This window comes from Pinus tabuliformis, chromosome 5_2 (assembly GCF_031772625.1).
Source record: "Pinus tabuliformis cultivar Carrire ecotype Pingquan chromosome 5_2, CPIR1, whole genome shotgun sequence".
Lineage (NCBI taxonomy): Eukaryota > Viridiplantae > Streptophyta > Pinopsida > Pinales > Pinaceae > Pinus > Pinus tabuliformis.
The window spans coordinates 211,565,971-211,589,467 of record NC_142306.1 but is presented as its reverse complement, the minus strand read 5'-3'; positions in this window follow the sequence as shown (position 1 = coordinate 211,589,467).

The following is a 23,497-nucleotide window of genomic DNA, read 5'->3' as shown; positions in this document are numbered from 1 at the left end:
CAGGGTTATATAGTAATTTTTTTGGGAAAAAAAATTTGTCCGGTGTAAAGATGATTTAAAAAAAAAATTAGTTGCGTAAAGATGTTATTTAAATTTAAACATTTAAATTTATAAACCACATATTTGTTGCCTAAAGAGGATTTAATTTTAAGTAATGATTATATAATATTATTAATATTTTTTATATAAAAATTAAATATTTATTTAAGTGTTTATTATTTTATATTTAATATTTGCTACCACTTAACCTTAAATATTTTTTATTTTTTTAATAATAATTGAAATTTAGTTTTTAATAATTATCTATATATTTTATTCTATTATTTTATTTTTATTTTTATTTTATTTTTCAAAATAATTTTATTGGCTGATTAGATAATTAGATTGGTCTATTTAACTCTATAGATTATCAGAAAAAAGAGGTTATGGGATGGAATTTCATCCACCTCACTTGGCTAATATAAAAAAGAAAACATAGGGTGGGCTTTCATCCACTTAGGTATGCATGAGTAACCAAACCATTTGACCACTACTCAAGGTGTCTCCATAAGTCCACATCAAACCTTTACTACTAGCCTAGCTACATCTTATCCAGATCTATTAAGGGGAAAGAGGGATCAAACCTATGAAGGTGCAAACCTTTTTTTTATTGTAAAACTTGAGGAAATGTTTGCAACTTGAGATATTGATCTCTCTTGGACCTTGATAAATCGAGAATTAAGATGGATCTAAGTTGATATAATTATTATTTATTAATAATTATAATTAATAATTGTATTGGATCCCGATCGGGATGCGTGCCCACAGCTCCGAGGGCATGGATGTAGTTATGTTGAGTACCTAGGCACTTAATATTGTCGTCCCTCACATGCTCGACGCAAGGGGTGTGCTGTCCTTCGGCATGATGGCAAGGTGGGGAAGTGGGCAAGGTGGCGGGACTAGAGGAATGAGAGGGTATATTGTACGGAGGGGCATTTCGATGTATAGTCTTAGTGAGATAGTTTGTGGAGAAGGGTGGTGGCTCAAAGCTAGTGGCGTCGGATCGTCAAGAATGAGGACCATTGTCTTGGATGAGCTACGAACTCCATGTATGTTATTTGGCTCCACCTCAAACTTGTAATTATGGTATTGTTGTGAAAAGGCTCACATGTAATGCAGTCTATCACGGGGATAGGAAATCGCTAATGTCAATGTGGTAGGAAACTGCTCGCCATGGCCTCATTTTGTGTCTTTTCCTTATGTCAAATGGGGGATACCCATGATAATTGAGGGAAAATTTCCTAGAGTTAGGCTAAGAAGCACCTCACTCTACCATCAATGGGGGGGGTGGGGGACAAAGCTTGTGAGTCGCACGGTAATGCAGGAAGGGCAGTGGAGCATATATGTGGGCAAGGAAGGCAGCTGGAAGGAATCCTAGGATGCAACCATGACCACAATTCCCATAGTAAGCACTTGGTTACCTAGAACCCATGCAAGAGTGAGGGTAAGCCAAAAAATGATGGGTGGAGGCAAGAGCTCGAAGGTGGAAGCAATGGGGGATAGGAACCCGAGCAATAGCTGGTATATAGCAGAAGGCAAGGGAAGATTGTGAGCCTGGAATGGGTCTAGGACGTAAACCTCCATACGACTGCGAGAATTAGAGAGGGGGGAAAGGGCGCTTTAAGGGGCTCGGGCGAAGGCCTTTCCGACTACGGGCTCTGGGCTTCGAACCACCTGAACATGACTATGGTGAGAATGTATAGTGAAGAGAGGCAAGGAAAGACGTACCCCGCTACAAGTAATAAGGAATGGGTGAGGTGGTGTATTTTTTTAATCGTGTGTTTCAAACTAACTTACTATGGATGTCATTAGTGCTCATGACAACAAGGTATGGCATGTACTGCGCGAGGTCATGGACATGGTAGAAGAGGCCCGACACTTATGCAAGATAATGGGTCGAGCACGTGGTAGCCACACAAGGGCAAAAAATCAATCGAACGCCTCATAAGAGAGGCAACACAAGCTTATCGTGAGGGGATGCATGAGGGCATCCAAAAGATGCTCGAAGAATGGGAAGAGGAAGTGAAACAAGGTAGTGCATCAGAGGAAGAGATGGACAACTAGAGGACCTTAGTCCCGGATCTAGGAAACACCAGTGAAAGAATCACTCAATTTAAGCAAACTCTGAACCTATATTGGCTCATGAAGAGCCTATTAAGCAAGGTTATGGAGCAGATCTCACTTGGGATGGCGGTGACTCTACAAGGACTGCCGAATTACAAGAAGGATAAGGAGAAAATCTTCTTTCAACTGCATAAACAGGTTATTCGGCTCAACATAATACAGTGCCATATCCCTTGCATCTTGGAGCTATATGGTATGCCTAGTGAATTTTCCGAGGACCCGACACCTATTGATTTGTCTCAGAGGAGAAGAAGGATTAGAACAACACCCATGCATAATTTTGTCTTATGCAGATAGCGTTTAGTTTCCATGTTGCAATTATCAGTTTATATAGTTATGTAGTGTTCGATCACGAAGTAGAGACATATCTAGCCTCGTTGGAAAGAATAAGACAGTTCGATTTTTGGATGGGTTATACTGCAGAGCAGTGGCCAATAGATTTGGTTTCCTTTCGGGTCAAGTTGAGGCCAATCAGTTTATCTATGTGACATAAACTTGTTTATAATTATTATAAAATGGAATGGTCCTCCCAAGCTTAACAAAAAAATATTAATAATTTTTATTTTTATGTAATTTGAATGACTCAAAATAGGACATTGCAACACACATAATAGGACCTTGCAAATCTCTTCCATACTCGGCTAGAGAGTATCTCTAAAAAATGGGACAAAATTAAATTAAAAAAATGAGAGATGGTTTTTGGGCATGTGGTATTGATGAGCCATTGTATTAATCCATGAGATTGTAAGAAATATTATTTAGAAGTTAATAATATCCATGGTAAAGTGGGGGATAAATATCCATGGTTAAAAATATCGAGGTTTCATCATAGGTCTCCTAGCTAAAGAGGCGCATCCTCATCGAGTTGTGTAAGTGAGACTTAACATATATTATGAATTTCTTGTATCCAAAAGATTATTCATAATTTTATTAATAAAAACAAAATTACAATATAAATAATATAAATAATTAATAATTATAAGTAATATATATATATATATATATATATGAGATTAAATTTTTATTTGTATGTAATTTCAATGGTTCAAAATGTTTTTATTAATAACTATAAATAATATTTATACATCTTCAGTGGGCCTAATGGTTAAGAACATGTGTTTCCTCCTAAGAGGTCATTGGTTCAAACATAAACAGGCATAGAGTATGTATTCCTTTGGAGGTCGGCCCCTTGTCCCACAAACAAGGGGATCTCATACACCAATTTCGTGTTTGGCTTGGCTATGACCTTAATTGGATTAGATTTTATTATGTTTTTATGTGCTTATTAATCAAATTTAATTATGGTTACAAAATCATTATTTTAATGTGTATGGTAAAATTGATCTTAATTTTTATAGCTACTATTTATCTTATATGTTTTAATGCAATAGAGGGTTTAGATATATCTAAAAAGTAACTTTCAATTGCACCACATGTTTCAAAGGAAATGCCGTAAGGCAATAACTTAGAAGAAAAAAATAAAATTTTTATGCAATTTTGTTTAGATGTATCTGAAAATTAGCTAGCAATTGCACCACATGTTGCAAAGGAGATGTCGTAGCATAGAAAAAATAAGTAAAATTTTTATGCAATTTTGTTTCTTTAATTACATTTTTTTTAATCATATGTTATGTTTGAGGGATATTCTATCCAAGACAATATTCGAGAATATGTTCAAATTGAATGTAATGCACACGAGTAGCATAGAAGAAAGAAGTAATGTTTTTATGCAAGTTTCTTTCTTTATTGACATTTCTTTTTTATCATATGTTATGATTCTAACCAAGCCAATATTTGAGTGTATGCTCAAAATAAAGGTAATGCACAAGACCTTAAGTCTAAAGGATTTATGAAAATTCTCTCGAGCTGTAGCATTCCCAAATGTTATAAGTAGATGTTTTAAATCAAATATTTCATAGCACAAATAACCTCATATTACTTTATATTAACAATGAAATTGATAATAGTTTTTTATAGAAGGGATTCAACATAATGTATGTGCATTTTGAGTCATTTTTTATGTCAATTCTAGCATGTTGTCACAATTTTATTTTTGTAATTAAGAGTATAGAATTTGTAGGGTGGTGTTCTATGTGCACTAAAATAGTTGTGAGGTCGAGCACTATGTATGGGGTTTCGTTTGCAAGATATGTTTTGCGAGAGTAAGGAATATTTCAAAGGTTTTCTAAAGTAGGTAGAAGACTAGGTTGTTGCACTTTTCATTGGCCATGACTCTCTTGAAAAAAATCTAGAAAATAATTAACACAAGTGGATTTCTTTGAGTAATCCAATAATAGCTAGAACCCAAGTTTATGATCTTATGGTCCACATGTGCTACTATAAGGGGTTACTTGTAACTTGTATATCCTATGAGAAGAAGAGGAACCACCTCGTGATTGAAAATTGCATGTCATCATTCTCAAAGAGTCTAAACAACTCTAATTCTGATGCAAACTTATGGGAGTCCTAATATGAAAACATCTACATTAAAATTAAGCTACAGTGACAACTAAGAATGATGTAATGGACCAATATTTATTGGGTGAAGGAATCAATTGAAGCAGACTACTCCATATTTTATGTAGTAATAAAGAGACAAATTCAAACATACACTCTATTTTTTATCTATAAAAATACAAAATTTTCTGAAACATTATTAAGCTGAAGCAAATGACATGGAAAAATGCATTAAATCCAAAATCCTCTAGATGATGCATGTTCCAAAAATTCACTAAAATGTATCAATTACCAATCTCATCACACTGAAAATGATGATTTAATTGGGTTTAAACAACAAATAATTCTTCAATGCATATGCACGTGTGTGTTTTTGAGAGGGAGAGGGATATGAATAGCTTATTGGCCTTGGTAAATCATGGCAAAGCCCTTAATATCATAAAATAAAACTTTCATTGGAATTAGAATTATCAAGTCAAAACATCATTGCCTTTCTAGCTTGCAAAATATTCAAGAGGCACATTGAATAACATCAAACAAGAAAACATCACCAATAAAAAAAGAAAAAAGCATTGGCCGCAAAAGCCCATATGGAAAATTAATTGCAATTGATAGCCCATTCATGATATGAAGCAATTGAGAACTCAAAAAATGACCTAAAGAAAAGAAGAACATAAATGTGAAAATCAAAATCATTCTAGGAAGATCGAGCATAAATGTTGGCCCTCTTTCTTTTTTTTAGACGAGGAATATTTTTTCCCTAGCTAAGGTTTTCAAGAGATAAACAATTGTAGTCCATAAGCCAAGTGGATGCCCAAGTGATTCACACACTTTGGACAAGATTTGCCCCATCACCATGGTTGGATTATATTCAACAACATTGTAACTGCAACTTTAATTTGGAGAGGGGGGCCTATAGCTCTAACTTGGTATCATTAATCACGTATTCAGTGGAAGCTAATAGTACTAACTCCATGGATCTACTTAAGTTGTGTGATTGGTATTAATTTATAACCTATGATATTAGGTATAGATAATCACTTACCTTGTATCTTGATTATTTGAACCCATCTTGAATGGTACAACAAAGTGTCGTTAGCTCTCTCTTTCTCTGCTTCTTCAAGAGAAAAGTGTTGAATACCTCTTCTTGAGATTTTCTAAGGGATTTTCTTAGGATATTTTCAGCTTTTGGCATCACTAATATTATGCCACAAAAATTTCATATACCAAATCTGAGTGCTTTGTATATTACTCAAATCATATATTAATTTCATCTCTTTTTCTAGTGTGATCGTTACTATGATTAAATTGATCAATAAGTGCAACTATATCCTTCCTACTACTAGGCCCCAAATAATGCACAGTTCGTTAAGATGTTAAAGTTCTAAAGGGATGCACTTATAAACCTAATCTAGCTAAACTGATGCTCCTATAATGTAAGAGAAGACCCATTCAAAATGATAAAGGAAGATGAAGTCAATGTTTCTCACTTATGTGTGCATAGGTAGGTGTGGGTATAGGTGTCAGTGCAAAAGGGATAAAATTGTTTGAAACATGGGCACACGTGTACATCAATTTCCCTTCATAGAGAATACCATTAGGATGCCCAATATGGTGGATAAAAGGATTCCCTAGGGAATAAAAGTACCCACGTACATGCTTTTTAACAATGATAAAGAGAATTTGAAAAATATAAAATGATAGTCTTTTACTGCAATGCCAAATAGAATGTCATTTTTGTTGGGTGTGGAGCTTGATTATCTTATGTATTCAAAGGTTTCAACCAGATGTATACTCGAGGAAGATTGTACACCCCTCCATGTGGGGGGGACTTCTCCCCCCCCCCGCAGGGGTTCGAGGGCAGTGCCCCTGAAGCTATAGGTTGTTACAGTGGATCTGCTATATGTTGTATCCCTTCAGTTTTTTGGATAATATAAAAGGAAGGACCAGTTGTTTCTTCGTATACATAGCCTAAACTGGGCGAACCACGTATATTTGTGTCTCTCTTGTTTTATCCATTTTCTGTGTTTATATTTCTACAATATTTTATGTGTTCCGTTGCTTGGTAATATATAATTTTATAACAATTTTAAGCAGGCATTGTGGACTCATGTAGCCCAAAGAAAAATAAGATACAAATCACACAGATACCGATTAATACATAGTATCTAAATGGTGGATAATCCCCCTCCCTTTTTATAATGAGCTCTAGCAATCCTTTTTGATACGAAGAATTGCTATTTTTTAAATTACTATTTTTTAGAAAATTACTATTTTTTAAAGTTATGCTATGTGGAAGTCATTGCATCATTCTCCTCTGGTTGAAAAGAATGTAACTCCTGCAAGTTTTTGTTCTCGAACTGTTGCCATTGAACGGGGTCCAAGGCCTACAATTCCCTCTCTGTGATCAATGTACTTTCCTCTCGTGCAAAGCCTTCCCACTATACCAAATACCTATTATATTGTCATTGTCGAGTCTGAACAATCTTCTTATCTAGGATATGTGCAATCTGTTCCTTTTTCCTACGTGGAATGGTTTGTTGCCAATCCACCTCCTCCTCATTGTTATTTCCTTGATCGACCCATGGAATACATATAAATCCGAAACATTGAATACAGGTGAAATATCAAGATTTGTTGGTAAATCAACCTTATAAGCATTATAATTGATTTTCTTAAGAATCTTGCAAGGACCAATCTTCTTGTACTTCAACTTGTGGTAGGTTCCTCTAGGAAACCTCTCTTTCCTCAAATAAACCATCACCAAATCACCCTGGTTAAAGACTTGAGGGCGTCGACCAACATCTGTTAGACTTTTGTACTGTTGGCTACTGTCTTGCAATTTTTGTCTCACTCTCTGCTGTAATTGTTGAAATTTTTCAGCAAATGCTTCCCCATCATCAGTAATTTTGTCCCCAAGGAGTAGCTGCAGCAGATTGAGGACACCTGAAGGATTTTGGCCATAAAAAATATGAAATGGAGATTTACCAGTGGATTTATTCACAAAAATATTGTAGGCAAATTCTCTTACGGGTAAAGCCAAATCCCACTTCTTAGGCTTCTCACCAACAATGCTTCGTCACAGGTTTCCTAAACTTCAATTCACCATTTCGATTTGTCCATCTGTTTGGGGATGATAGGCACTGTTGAATTGTAACTTAGCCCTCATTTTCTTCCACAAAGTCTACCAAAAATGACCCAAGAAATCAGTATCTATATGATAGGTAATGTTTTCGGGTATACCATGCAATCTAACAATTTCTAAAAAAAATAATTGTGCCACCCTCGATGCATCGCTAGTTTTTTTGCAAGTGATTAAATGAGCCATCTTGGAGAATCTATCAACAACCACAAAAATAGAATCATTACCTCGTTGTGTACGTGGGAGCCACAATACAAATTCCATGCTCACTTCTAGCCAAGGGTTCAAGGGTATAGGTAACAGCATGTACAACCATGTATTTTGGGAGTGCCCTTTAGCCAGTTGAAAAACATTACACCGTGCCAGATACTTGGTGATGTCCTTCTTCATTGTCGACCAGTAACACTTATCGCTATTAAGGAAAATGTCTTATCCTTCCCAAAATGCCCTGCCAAGCCACTATTATGAAGTTCCCTGATAATATGTTCTCATACAGAACCAGTTGGAACGAAAGGTTGTTTTCCCTTGAAGAGGTAACCATCTTGCAGGAAATATTCATCACGAACAAGGCCCACATTCCCCACATCTGGATTCTTCAGATGTTCCACAATCTTTCCAAAAGTAGGATCAGATAGATATAGATCCTTGATTGAATCAAATCCAATTACCTGATTTTCCATAGTGGTTAAAATAACAACACGACCGCTCAAAGAATTTGCAACCTGATTTTGTTTTCTAGATTTGTGCTTCAAAACAACATTGTAGCCTTGCAAGAAAGAGACCCACTTTGCATGTCTACTATTCAGTTTCTTTTGAGTATTTACATATTTTAAGGTAATGTGATCAGTGTTCATAATAAAAAATCCTTTGGCACTAAATAATGCTTCCAATATCGCAATGCTTGTACGATTGCATAAAATTCCACATCATAAGTGGAGTAGTTCTTCTTTACCTCATTCAACTTTTCAGTAACAAATGTAATGGGCCTACCTACTTGGTTGAGTATGGCTCCAATGCCTATATGTGAAGCATCACAATCTACCTCAAACACTTTATCAAAATCTGGTAATGCTAAGATGGGCACCTTTGTTACCTTTTTTTTATAAAATTAAAACTTTCGTGAGCCTCCTTGGTCCATAAGAATGTCTTTCCTTTGGTGCAATATGTGATGGGTGCTACGATATTACTAAAATTATGAATAAAGCTTTTGTAAAATGTATCCAACCCACGAAAACTTCTTACCTCTGTTATGCTCCTCGGATGGGGCCATTCCTAAATTTCCCTGGCCTTTTCAGAATCCATCTTCACTCCTTCTGCTCAGATGAAAAAACCCAGAAATACCAATTTTTATTTCCATAAACTACATTTGTTCAAGTTTACATAAAGTTGATGCTTTCTTAATAGATCCAAGATTATCTTTAAATGTTGCAAGTGATCTTCCTTGGATTTACTGAAAATTAAAATGTCATCAAAATAAACAACAATAAACTTACCAATATAAGGGTGAAGCACAATATTCATCAACCACATGAAAGTACTAGGAGCATTGGATAGCCCAAAACACATCACCATCCATTCATATAGTCCATCTCTAGTCTTGAAGGAAGTTTTCACTCATCCCCTTCCCAAATACGGATCTAGTGGTACCCACTTTACAAATCAATTTTACTAAAAACTTGAGCTCCTGCCAACACATCCACCATGTCATGCAAGCGAAGAATAAGAAACTGATACTTGATGGAAATTCTATTAATGGCCCTGCTATTTGTGCACATCCTCCATTCACCTCCTTTTTTTGGATTCAACAATGTTGGTACAGAACACGGACTCATTCTTTCCCTTACGAGAGCTTTCTTTATAAGTTCTTCCTCTTGTTGATGAAGCTCTGAATGTTTTGTAGGACTCATCCGCTAGGCTTCCTGATTAGGTAAATATGCTCCTAGAATTAGATCAATGTGATGTTGAATATCTCCCATTGGTGGTAGTCCATCAGGTGATTCGTTGGGCATAATATCAACATACTCTTCTAGGATCTTGGTTGCTTCCGCATGCATTGGGACGTGCTCCCTTGCTACTTTTTTCACCATTAATGCATAGAAACAACATGTTACCTTTATTTCTCTTACAAAATCTTTTTCTAACAGTGTATTATCAGCTTTCCCTTCATCGTTAAGGGGTAGTAAGACAAACTTAGTTCCATCCTTCCAAAAGGTGTAAGTATTTTTCTCTCCATCATGGATGACCTTTCTGTCATACTGCCAGGGTCTCCCCAACTACAGGTGGCATGCATCCATTGGAATTACATCACACCAAACTTTATCTTTATAAGTCTTACCAATAGAAAATTTGACTAAACATCTTTTATTTAAGGTGACTTCATTCCCTTTTTTGAACCATGCAATTCAGTAAGGGTGGGGATGCATGTAACATTTTAGCTTCAATTTTCTACCATCTCTTTGGAAATCATATTCTCAGAACGTCCACTATCAACAATAAGTTGACATACCCTTCCTCCTAAAGTGCATCTAGTTCGAAATATATTTGTTTGAAGCCAAGGATTGTGACACTCACTGCTTTGCCTTCACTCCTTTTCCAAAATCACCATGGCTCTACGCATCATGAGCTTCTCCCCCATATCTGGTGGAACTTGAAACTTAGTCACTTCTTCTTCGTCCTCAGCTTGGGCCTCTTCACGGTACATAAAATAAACAAAAAGGTCTTCCTCCTTCACCGTCATAACCTTGACCCCTCTGAAATCCACTTCCTTAGGGTTGGGTCAGGTTATTTTGTCGTTTATCTTCTACTTTTGTAGCTGTGTGAGATGATTCACCTCTACCAACGTTGAAACCACCCGGTGAGGGAGCTGAGATTCCCCTTCTTGCTCCCCTATTTCTTTGAGCAAATTGACGATATTTCTTTTCCTCTTCCTTTAAGACTAATTGGTATGCCTCTTCCACATTCTGAATCATGTGCATGCTCAATTCATCCTGAATAGTAATTCAAACAATTTAGATACCTTGCAACCAATTTCTCATTAGATTCCTTAGGATCCACACGAATAGACAATTGATAAAACTTGTGTGTGAGTTCTTCCATGGCAAGGAGGTTCTGCTTCAGGTTTTGAAATCTACGGAAAAGGTTTTTGGCGTAGTCTAATGGAAAAAATTTATGGCGCAACTTTTCTCCATCTTGCTCCAAGTTTGAATCTTTCCTTTCCCTTTGTTTTCCCTGTCTTTTTTCACATGATCCCACCATATCATGATGTGACCTTTTAATTGGTGTATGCAAATTTTAGTTTCTTGTCCTTTTTCATAGGCTTCTATTCAAAAAATTTCTCCATGGTGTTAAGCCAATCTATCAAATCCTCTATTTTAAGACTCCGTACATAGTCCAAAACTTCCATTTTTACCCCAACGCTTCTCCCTTCTAGAGCCCTAAGCACTCTCTCTTCATAATTCAGGTTTTGTAGCTGCTCTTCTACTTGCTGATCTTCATGTTCATGATATGTATCGTCATCAAACATTTATATTTGTATTACTCTTTGGTTAATCAATGCGTTTGTAAATTCTGCATCTTTCCCTTGAATGTTCTACATTTCTCACTGCATCTGAGCATGACCTGCTCTTCCTCTTCCTCTTCCAGTCATCTTCTTGCTTTGGTACTAGATGATGTATCCCAAAGAAGAAAAAGAAACAAATCACACAAATACTGAATAATACATAGTATTCGAATGGCGGATAATCCCCCTCCCTTTTTAGAATGAGGTCTAGCAATACTTTTATGATACGAAGAATTGCTATTTTTTTTTAAATTACTATTTTTGAAAATTACTATATTTTGGAAATTATTATTTTTTAGAAAATTACTAGTTTTTAAAGTTATGGTATGTGGAAGTCACTGCATCATGGACTCAGAAGAATGACCTTGTTTTGGATATTTCAATCTGGAAGGATATGAAGATTCACTTTTCCCTTTTCCATTCACACAAATATTGTTGGGAACTAAGATCAAATAAATAACTCAAGACATAAATTAAAAATTTGATTACAAATAAATGTTCACATTCGTGGCCATGGTATTATGGAAATCCCAATTTAGTCTATCGAAAACACTCCTGCAAATTAGTCTATCATATATATTATAATTCTACTTTAATTTTGAAGAGAGAAAAGTTAGAAAATTTGTGGGAATACATGCTTATCATTTCTTCTCCTTTTTGATGAAATGGGTAGAGAAATGAGTCTGAAAGTCCAAGCTTCTAAAATGGATCCAATGAACGGAGTAATCCTATTGATGGTAATCTATTGATGGGATTCATGAGTAATCGTTTATAAACGATGGGATTCATGAGTAATCTATTGATGGTTTTTGTATACACACATATGATATCTAGGTTGGATCTATCTCTACCTCTCTCTCTTCCCTCCTTCTCTTCTCTCTACCTCACTCTCCCTCTCCACACTTCTCTCTCTATGTATTTTTTCTTCCCTTTGTTAGGTTCCTATACCAATAGGAGTCATTATTTTGAATGACTAAGGTGAGCCTTGTAATATTGTACATACCTTTTCTTTTTGCAAATCTTTTCCATATTAAAAAAATTAGAAAATGTAAAGAGGGCATGTCCTAAAATAATAATCAAAGGACAAAAAGAATAAAAATAGGTCAAAAAAATTAAATATATGAACCCCAAAAGACAAAAGAGACCATGGAAAGTGTGCAAGTCAAAATGCCACTACTACTTAGTTTTTATGCTTCATAAATGATTGTGTGCAGCTTGTTACTTATGCCACAATCCATGAATAGTAAAAATGCTTAAAATTGGCTATTTCATGATTTGAATTTTATGTTTATAGGTAGTGAATAAATCTGACCAAACAATGTAATCTTGGCAAATAATTAGATACGTAAAGTAAATAAAAGGAGCTCATCAATTTAATCTGAGCCCTTAGATGATATAAGGTTAGACTTAGATAGTTTATTTTGTAAAGAAAAGGGAAGATTGATAAGGGTTTGCTAGCCTAAATGCACCCAAATAAAGTGAAGAAAAAATGATAGGATAAGTAGATGGCTAAGTAGTAGAAAGGTTGTAGAAATGTCTTATGATTACATGAAAAGCACTTATGATATTATTCCAAATGCATATTTTAAATATGCATAAGTGGTACATAAAGTAAAGACAATTGTTCACAACATGATTTGTTTTACATCTCTATCTCTCATTTTAACCCCTACATCACTCATTAACTTCCCCTTCATAATAAAAGATTAATATCTTTAGATCCTTAAGTCAAAGAGGCTCAGAGTATTTCTCTGACTTCTGGAGGACTAGACCCTCAACTTGATGACTTAAGAAACAGAGGTGTTAAAAACCGCTTGCAATTCATTCATACCCCTCACAGAAACCCTTTTCCTAAACGCTAAGTCTTTTTCCTAGAGAAAACCCATAACAAACATGTTCTATGTTAAAAAACCCACCATGTAACATTTATCCTAAGTCAAGCACCCCCCCCACCCCCCGCCACCCCCCTGCTCATTTCACTTATATTAACTTTTATTAATATATACAAAATCCCCAAAAAACCCAATTTCCCGTATATACTTAATTCCTGTGTATGAATTAACCCCACCCCTTAGTTTAATTATAAGCTATATTACTACCCATATCCTACAAAAAATATATTAATAACCGCAAATTGGCCCATAATCCTGCATTAGAGTGCCCCGATGAGATTAAAGGTTAAGATAATCTCATATTGTCGTAATTAGGCCCATGCCGCCGCCCCCCGAAAACTTTATGGTTAGATCACCGTGCAACTCCCATCACCCGACCACTGTTGATCGTCCCTCCTTTACATCCAATGCCTCTCATCCATATCAGGCTGACCCGATGTCCACCCTTTACCTGCCCAATGAAGCGGTTTTCCCCTTGGTCCCTAATGCTACGTGTGAAGTGCTGAATGGAATCCAGTGGCCCCTCTTGAGTACCACCCGCACCACAAAAGCGGTGCGATGGACCTCCCAAACTGCTTCCCCTTTCCAACCAAAAACAAGCACTATTCATCCATTAGTGAAAAATCGCCAAAATTAACTGTTTTCCTATAAAAGCTTGATTACACCTCTGTTTTCCCTTTTCGCCCATTTTCATTTGAGCACTCAGAGCATCATTGCAACTCCTGCAAATTGCCAAAATAGCTCACGAAACACTGGAATTTCTCCACAGAAGCTATAGACACTCTGCAGTCATCCATCCTCCCTAGAGCCATACAGGCCCCTGTGAAACTCCATCAACTAACAGTTATAGTCAAATTCACCAATTCCAGGTATTTAACTATGGAAAACCCACTCAGTTTTCCAATTCCAGTAAATTGCCCTCATAACACTTTAAATTAAGTGGAAAATAATCAAATTTATTTTGATTTTTACATTTAGACCAAAACCATCTGCAAAAAGACACTGTTGCCCTAAAAAAACTTAAAATTACCCCCATACTCAAATCCACAAGAACTGAGTATGGCTGCCCAAATTGCTATGGATGTGAGACCCATCTCTACACCCATTTAGACCTATACCACCTCCCCCTAGCTGATAAAGATTTCCAGATAAAAGATACCATTGTCATAGAGCTCCTGCTCAAAGTACATTTCCAAAATAGGGATAAGTTCCTGAACCATGCTGATGAAATTGGCCTTTAGGAGTCAAATTTGCCCAAGTACCAGTTGCCCCAAGTCCACAATTTTCCTAAAATTGTGCATATGTTCTATGCTTGTTACATCTCAAGTCATAGAACCATCATGTCTCATGACCAGAAGGTCCTTTTCACCATCACTTTTGAGTCTATAAATGAAATGTTGTAGCTCCAACCAGGGCCAAACCTAACTCCCCTCTCAATTGGAGATATGTTGGACTTATATCCCAAACTCATCTCTACAAAATTATCCCAATTACTCCAAATCTTCATCAAAGAAGAGAAGCACATCCCTAAAGACCCTCGTCCATATGTAGCAACTATATTATCCCCTTGGGGCTAAAATATTGTAGCCATGATATCTTTTGTTTTGGATTACTCCACAAGTGAGTATATTGATGAAATTATCATGGCTTTCATGTCCATCTATACCCTAGGACAACGTCCTGCAACCATTTATGACTTTGCCACATTCATAGCTGATAGAATGCATGAGCAGTTCATAGGAATGGGGAATGAAAGGGTTTTCAAATACTCCTCATTTCTATACCATATGTTCTTATATTATCAATCAGAGAAATTCTCATTCACCCTCCTAAAACTAGACACCAAGGGTCAACCTAGGTCAGTCATTTTTTGGACCCCATTAGTCCACAAGTATGAGTCTCCATACTCTTATTCGGACTTCATTGGCTTATTTGTACATCTAGTTATGAAAATTTTGACTGGAAACCCTCCTCCAAGAATCAGTCCAGAAATAAAGAGAGTCCTTCAACTGTCAAAGCAGACCAAAGTGGGTGATTGGTACCTTTATCAAAACCACACAAAATTTAGGATATATGGTTGCATGCTTGCACCATATAAGTTGTGAAGATACCTCCCTATGAGGTTGTTTTCATTAGAATACTATAGGAAATTTATCAATGCAGATGAGGCAAACTTTGTCAATGCCATGAAGAAGGCCAATTTCAAAGTAAAAGACCAACTAGGCCCCTTCATATGCAACTCTAGAGAGGCTAGAAAAGAGGTAGATTTGATACTACAGAATATGAAGTTCCAGAGAATTTTTTTCTAGAGATGTGATCCTTTAGAATTTATCACAAATAAGAGGCAAAAGGTCAAGCTAGGACCTTTCATCCACCACCCCATACCTGAAATAGAAGCATATGCAAACCAAACAGAATGGGTGGAAGCTACCCTAGTAGACTAGGACAACACCAGAATAGATGTAGAGAATGCTCTCATTGATTTAGAAAAGCATCTTGATGACATCACTTTTCTGCAGGTACTAAAAGAATGAGAGACTGCTATGAGTGCTCCCCCAATCATGCAAACTCCTCACAATGAGGAGAAGATGTTGGCATTATGAGATAAGTGTTGTCCTTGATGGCAAACCTCACTGATGACAAATCATAGTACAGAAGGTCAACAACAAGGAATTGATGATCAGACTATAAGAAGAAGAGAAAGTTCATACACGCAGGTTCGTTAAGCCCAAGTTGCGTGTACACGCAGGTTGGCTTCAGCAAAAGCGCGTGTATGTGGAAAAGTACCTTTGGTCCATGGCGGTTAGTCCTTGGAAGTTGTGCCTATGGTTTCGGACCATTGTGTCTCGACGGGCGTGTCGATCCCCAGTTTTGAAGTTGATGGTATTGGATTTCTATGGTTTTGGCTCTTGGTATTGAACAAGGCCTAAGGCTATATAAGGAGAAGGAAATCATTAGGCAAGTGTATCTGAAATGTCTTGAATATCTGATGAAGCATTAGATCCAATATACAGGGTTATGGGTTGATGATGCATTGCTTGATCGGAGCTAAGGAGAGATCTCACCGGTTGATGGAGAACTAGATCTAAGGAGAGATCGGGATCAAATGGTTTGAAATGAACTATCTTTATGATGCTTATTCTAGATCTACATACTGACGCATGTATAGTTCTATAAGTGTTATGAGTATGACTGATGTCTGGTACAGCTGCAAGTTATGAGAAATTATTTTTAGATCTGTACACGGGTTGTCTTTGGTAAAAGCGCGTATACACGCGGATTTGATTCATCGAAGTAGCGTATACATTGTAAAGCTTGATATTTGAAGTTGCAGATGGATCTGATGGTTATTACAGAGTTCTGTATCTGTTCTGTGTTCTGGTGACTGTTGTTAACAAGGTTTCAGTGATTCAGAGTTTGATGATTGTTTTGAGCTTCAATGATAGTTATGGGTCTAGTATGAAAATTGGATGAAAAGTGGCCTTACAGATTATGTGTTGTGCTTCAGTGTATCCAGTCTGAAAATTGATGAAACGTGGTACCTGGAGGTGAGAAGATTGTAGGCAAGCACCTACGTACTAGTATCTAAGCTAGTACAAAAGCTAAAGGAGATCTTTGGAGCATTGTAGCAGGTAGCAGCCTGCGTACTAGTAAATGGATCGGCTAGTACAAGAGCAAAGGGGGTTGTAGCTCCCGTACTGGTATAAGACTGCACCAGTACAAATATTGTAAAAGGATTTTCTTATTAAGAAGAAGATTGAGATGACTTGCAGCAGGTGGTTTTCACCCACATTGGGTTTCCACCTTATATCTTTGTGTTCATGTGTGTGGCTCTTGTGTGATGTTCTGTTCTGTTTTTCTGCACCTGTTTACTGTTAATATGCTTAATAATGATCTGATGCATTTACTGAAGATTAAGCTAACTGAATTATAAGATCTCTGGATATACGCGAGTTTCATTAGACACAGTAGCGTGTACACGCGGGTTCACTTAATTGAAGTAGCGTATATGTTTCTGAGGATGAAATTGAAAAGTTTGATTGATCTGATAATACTGATTCACCCCCCCCCCCTCTCAGTATTATTTCCAACAATTGGTATCAGAGCAGGTCCTTTGATAGAAGCTTGATCGCTTGAAGGAGATCCGTGGAACAATGGGAAAGAAGCTTAAGAAGAAAGCTCATAAGAAGAAGAAGACATCTCAGAAGGACTATGACAGTGGGAGAATCAATTGGGGATTAGGTATAAGAGGCTCTTCAGATTCAGAATCATTATCAGGTATGAATGTGTTATCCTCTGATGTTCCTGCTATATTTCCTTGTGAAAGTGATTGAAGTGATAGTGAAACTACTGAACATGCTTTTATGGGTGAGCAAGAAAAGTATCAAATAGAGGCAGTATTTAGAAGGCTTCCAGACAAAGTTAAAGATCAATAAGATCTATTGAACAAAAGGGAATGTGCTTTCAAAGAAGAAGTTACCAAACTAAAGGCCCAACTAGAAGAAGGAAACAAGGTAAGAAAGCTACTCAAGGACAAGGAAGACCAATGTCAAAAATTGCAGCATGAAGTGACATCATTAAGAAAAGAAGTCAACGAAAGAAGCACAACCATCAAGAAACTCAAAGATAGATCCAGCTACTATGAAAATCTTGAAGCTACGATCCTCTCACTAAAGGAAGATCTTGAAGAATCCAAGAAGCAGAATGAAGATCTACACCAAGCAATTGAAAAACAAGACAACGAAGTCATCAGCTTAAAATCACAGTTGGAATGTGCCTTCAGAGTTCGTCAAATTCAGCAGGATCTGTATGAAAAGCAAGAAAAGGAGATACTCAAACTAAGGGAACAAATGGAAGAAGGAAGGAAAGATGAAGAAGATTTGAAAAAGAAATCTCTTGAAAAGGAAGAACAGCTTCAGGTTGAGGTAAATATCTTGAAAGGTAAACTAGAAGAAAAGGATAAGCTTTTACGATTTCAAGATAGTTCTAAAGTCTTGGATGATATTCTTAGTAGTCAAAGGTCTCCTGCTATCAAGACTGGTCTTGGTTTTCATGAATCTGTTGAAGGTGAATCTAGTTCACAAGGTGAGGCAAGGAACTCTAAAGAGAAATCTAAAATGATCAACAAGGAGATGAAAGGTCAACCCCATCAACAATCAAGGAAAGAGACTCCTCAAAGAAAATCGTTTACTCCTCCTATGAATAATGTTGAATGTTATGTATGTCATAATCTTGGACATGTTGCAGCTAGATGTAGAAGAAGAAGAGTTCAAGACTATTATGCGGACAGGTCATCTCAATCAAGGTACTTTAATGGATATTGCTTTACTTGCAATATGTATGGTCACAAAGCTGCTGATTGCTACAGAAGGAACATGAAACATGTTAGATGTTATGCATGTAACAAGCTTGGACATATAGCAAAGGAATGCAGGAACAAAGGATGGACATCACACAAAAGGAAGAAAACCTCATCACACTTGAAGATATGGAGGAAGAAGGAAGTACAGTCAGCACAATGTACTGAGACACAGCACAGCACAGACATATCAGACTCAGGGGGAGCTGAAAGTGTAAAACTTCAGTGTTCTGAATCTCATACGCAAGTTTCTTAAAGGGAAGTCGCGTATATACGCGAGTTAGACACTGCAAAGTCGCGTATATATCAGTCTGAGGAAAAGCAGTGGGGACAGGCTCAGAAAAGGGATCTGACATGATTCAGTCCATTATTTGCTCTATTGGTTAATAGTTACAGTCTGCTGAGGATGTGTAAAAATGTTTTGATACTTGTAAGATGTCTAGAAGTGTTTTGATCCTAACTTGATGATGATGATGATGTCTTGATGCTTATTGCTGATATATGCATGATCAGATCTAACAGATGGCACAGGTTGAGGGGGAGCATATGCCTTTAATAATTCATTGTTGGCATTATGGTTAATAGTCCTTGGTGATGATCCTTATATGGCTAAATGATATATCTTGCTATGATGTGGTTGTGAGTTGTCTATGATAAAATCACATATGATTCTTGGGGTTACATAGTTGATGATCAGATCAGATTTATGGTTGATTCCTTGATGATGCATATATGGTGCTTACATGGTAATCTTCATAAGGACAAGGAGAAGTACAAAGCTTGAATACACATCTTCCTCACTTCATATCATATGCATAAAGATCATACAGTTATGATGCAGGCACTCATGTGGATAAAGATTGTTGCTGATGATGATATCAAGAAGCTTTGTCAAAAGAGTTTGAGCTCAAGATACATAGTGCTGATTCATGGATGACTCCTCAAAGTCACTTTGTTGGAGACATGATGATGAGTTCGTATCTATATGATGATAGGTTTATACTTACATATGTTAATTGATGCAGATGTTCCCAAGTAATGATACTTGGATCATGTAGAGCTTGATGAAATGGCTATGGTGGTTTCACACATGATACAATGTGAATGACTCTGAATTCTGTTCAAAGGGATGAATTGATGCAGACATACCTTGTTATAGGTTGATGACCTATTCTCTACAGGACATTTATAGGTTGTTGATATGGAAATTTGTGTACGCGTGTTGTTTAAAGGATATCCGCGTGCATACGCCGTTTTACAAGGGTATAGTCGCGTATATGGTGTACGCGTGTTGCGTAAGGGATATCTGCGTATATACGCGTGTTTATGTGTATACAGACGCGTATATGGAGATTTGAAGGAAATCAGCAGGGACAGATGTTGGTTGCAGAAAGTTTGATATAGGTCTGACAGAGATCATCTGGCACAGGTTCAGGGGGAGAAGATAATCTTCCAATGATGCATTGTTGGCATTATCTTAAAGCTTTTGGTTCTAGTTCACAATTGGTGTTGATTTCAGGAGGAACAAAGGCAAAAGGAGAACAGAAGGATCTCTTGGTTGTTGATCTGAATGGTGATTATCAGATGCTACTGGTGACTTTCATAAGTCTTGGTCTAGTTATTTCATCTCTATGTCATATATCTCTTTTGTGGTATCTCTTTCATGGTGTCAAGGTCATGTAACGGCCTATTTTGGTTTCCCCACTATGCCTGGGATGATTGATGCAATGTGATTGGTTGTCATATGTAAAATTTTGATGTATTCCCACTTGGTTGGGTGGATGAGTCAATTTTTATATATCCTCACTTAGTTGAGAGATGGATGTATGTATGAGTCCTAAGTGATAGGAAGGTACTTTATGATGTATAGAGTCATGTTCTTCTTGAAGAACATCTTTTGTAGACCTTGCTTACAGTCAGGGAGAGCATGATCAGCACACTTCAGCAAGAACAGAGATTCAGCATGTACTCAGGGGGAGCATGGACAGATTGGTACACCTTGGCATATACAAAGGGGGAGACTATTCAGAGATTTCAGCAGGTACTCAGGGGGAGTATGGACAGTGGAATGATTCAGCAAAGGAAGAGAATATCTTGGTCCACCCTTTGCCCTTGATGTCAAAGGGGGAGAGTGATTTGGTGTTATTGCCATCAAGTCCAAAGGGGGAGATTGTTGGCATTATGATGCATGTGTTGTACTTGATGGCAACCCTCTCATAGAAGAATATCTCACTTATGTATAACTGGGTGAATCTTCAGAAGAGATATCAGATGTGACTGATGGAGGACAGCTCAAAGGAATCAGATGATGAATCTTCAGAAGAGATATCAGATGTGACTGATGGAGGACAGCTCAAAGGAATCAGATGATAGTTCTAAGTGTGACAAGTTAGCTTTGCCATCAAGTCCAAAGGGGGAGATTGTTGGCATTATGAGATAAGTGTTGTCCTTGATGGCAAACCTCACTGATGACAAATCATAGTACAGAAGGTCAACAGCAAGGAATTGATGATTAGACTATAAGAAGAAGAGAAAGTTCATACACGCAGGTTCGTTAAGCCCAAGTCGCGTGTACACGCAGGTTGGCTTCAGCAAAAGCGCGTGTATGTGGAAAAGTACCTTTGGTCCATGGCGGTTAGTCCTTGGAAGTTGTGCCTATGGTTTCGGACCATTGTGTCTCGACGGGCGTGTCGATCCCTAGTTTTGAAGTTGATGGTATTGGATTTCTATGGTTTTGGCTCTTGGTATTGAACAAGGCCTAAGGCTATATAAGGAGAAGGAAATCATTAGGCAAGTGTATCTGAAATGTCTTGAATATCTGATGAAGCATTAGATCCAATATACAGGGTTATGGGTTGATGATGCATTGCTTGATCGGAGCTAAGGAGAGATCTCACCGGTTGATGGAGAACTAGATCTAAGGAGAGATCGGGATCAAATGGTTTGAAATGAACTATCTTTATGATGCTTATTCTAGATCTACATACTGACGCATGTATAGTTCTATAAGTGTTATGAGTATGACTGATGTCTGGTACAGCTGCAAGTTATGAGAAATTATTTTTAGATCTGTACGCGGGTTGTCTTTGGTAAAAGCGCGTATACACGCGGATTTGATTCATCGAAGTAGCGTATACATTGTAAAGCTTGATATTTGAAGTTGCAGATGGATCTGATGGTTATTACAGAGTTCTGTATCTGTTCTGTGTTCTGGTGACTGTTGTTAACAGGGTTTCAGTGATTCAGAGTTTGATGATTGTTTTGAGCTTCAATGATAGTTATGGGTCCAGTATGAAAATTGGATGAAAAGTGGCCTTACAGATTATGTGTTGTGCTTCAGTGTATCCAGTCTAAAAATTGATGAAACGTGGTACCTGGAGGTGAGAATATTGTAGGCAAGCACCTACGTACTAGTATCTAAGCTAGTACAAAAGCTAAAGGAGATCTTTGGAGCGTTGTAGCAGGTAGCAGCCTGCGTACTAGTAAATGGATCGGCTAGTACAAGAGCAAAGGGGGTTGTAGCTCCCGTACTGGTATAAGACTGCACCAGTACAAATATTGCAAAAGGATTTTCTTATTAAGAAGAAGATTGAGATGACTTGCAGCAGGTGGTTTTCACCCACATTGGGTTTCCACCTTATATCTTTGTGTTCATGTGTGTGGCTCTTGTGTGATGTTCTGTTCTGTTTTTCTGCACCTGTTTACTGTTAATATGCTTAATAATGATCTGATGCATTTACTGAAGATTAAGCTAATTGAATTATAAGATCTCTGGATATACGCGAGTTTCATTAGACACAGTAGCGTGTACACGCGGGTTCACTTAATTGAAGTAGCGCATATGTTTCTGAGGATGAAATTGAAAAGTTTGATTGATCTGATAATACTGATTCACCCCCCCCTCTCAGTATTATTTCCAACAATTGGTATCAGAGCAGGTCCTTTGATAGAAGCTTGATCGCTTGAAGGAGATCCGTGGAACAATGGGAAAGAAGCTTAAGAAGAAAGCTCATAAGAAGAAGAAGACATCTCAGAAGGACTATGACAGTGGGAGAATCGATTGGGGATTAGGTATAAGAGGCTCTTCAGATTCAGAATCATTATCAGGTATGAATGTGTTATCCTCTGATGTTCCTGCTATATTTCCTTGTGAAAGTGATGGAAGTGATAGTGAAACTACTGAACATGCTTTTATGGGTGAGCAAGAAAAGTATCAAATAGAGGCAGTATTTAGAAGGCTTACAGACAAAGTTAAAGATCAATAAGATCTATTGAACAAAAGGGAATGTGCTTTCAAAGAAGAAGTTACCAAACTAAAGGCCCAACTAGAAGAAGGAAACAAGGTAAGAAAGCTACTCAAGGACAAGGAAGACCAATGTCAAAAATTGCAGCATGAAGTGACATCATTAAGAAAAGAAGTCAACGAAAGAAGCACAACCATCAAGAAACTCAAAGATAGATCCAGCTACTATGAAAATCTTGAAGCTACGATCCTCTCACTAAAGGAAGATCTTGAAGAATCCAAGAAGCAGAATGAAGATCTACACCAAGTAATTGAAAAACAAGACAACGAAGTCATCAGCTTAAAATCACAGTTGGAATGTGCCTTCAGAGTTCGTCAAATTCAGCAGGATCTGTATGAAAAGCAAGAAAAGGAGATACTCAAACTAAGGGAACAAATGGAAGAAGGAAGGAAAGATGAAGAAGATTTGAAAAAGCAATCTCTTGAAAAGGAAGAACAGCTTCAGGTTGAGGTAAATATCTTGAAAGGTAAACTAGAAGAAAAGGATAAGCTTTTACGATTTCAAGATAGTTCTAAAGTCTTGGATGATATTCTTAGTAGTCAAAGGTCTCCTGCTATCAAGACTGGTCTTGGTTTTCATGAATATGTTGAAGGTGAATCTAGTTCACAAGGTGAGGCAAGG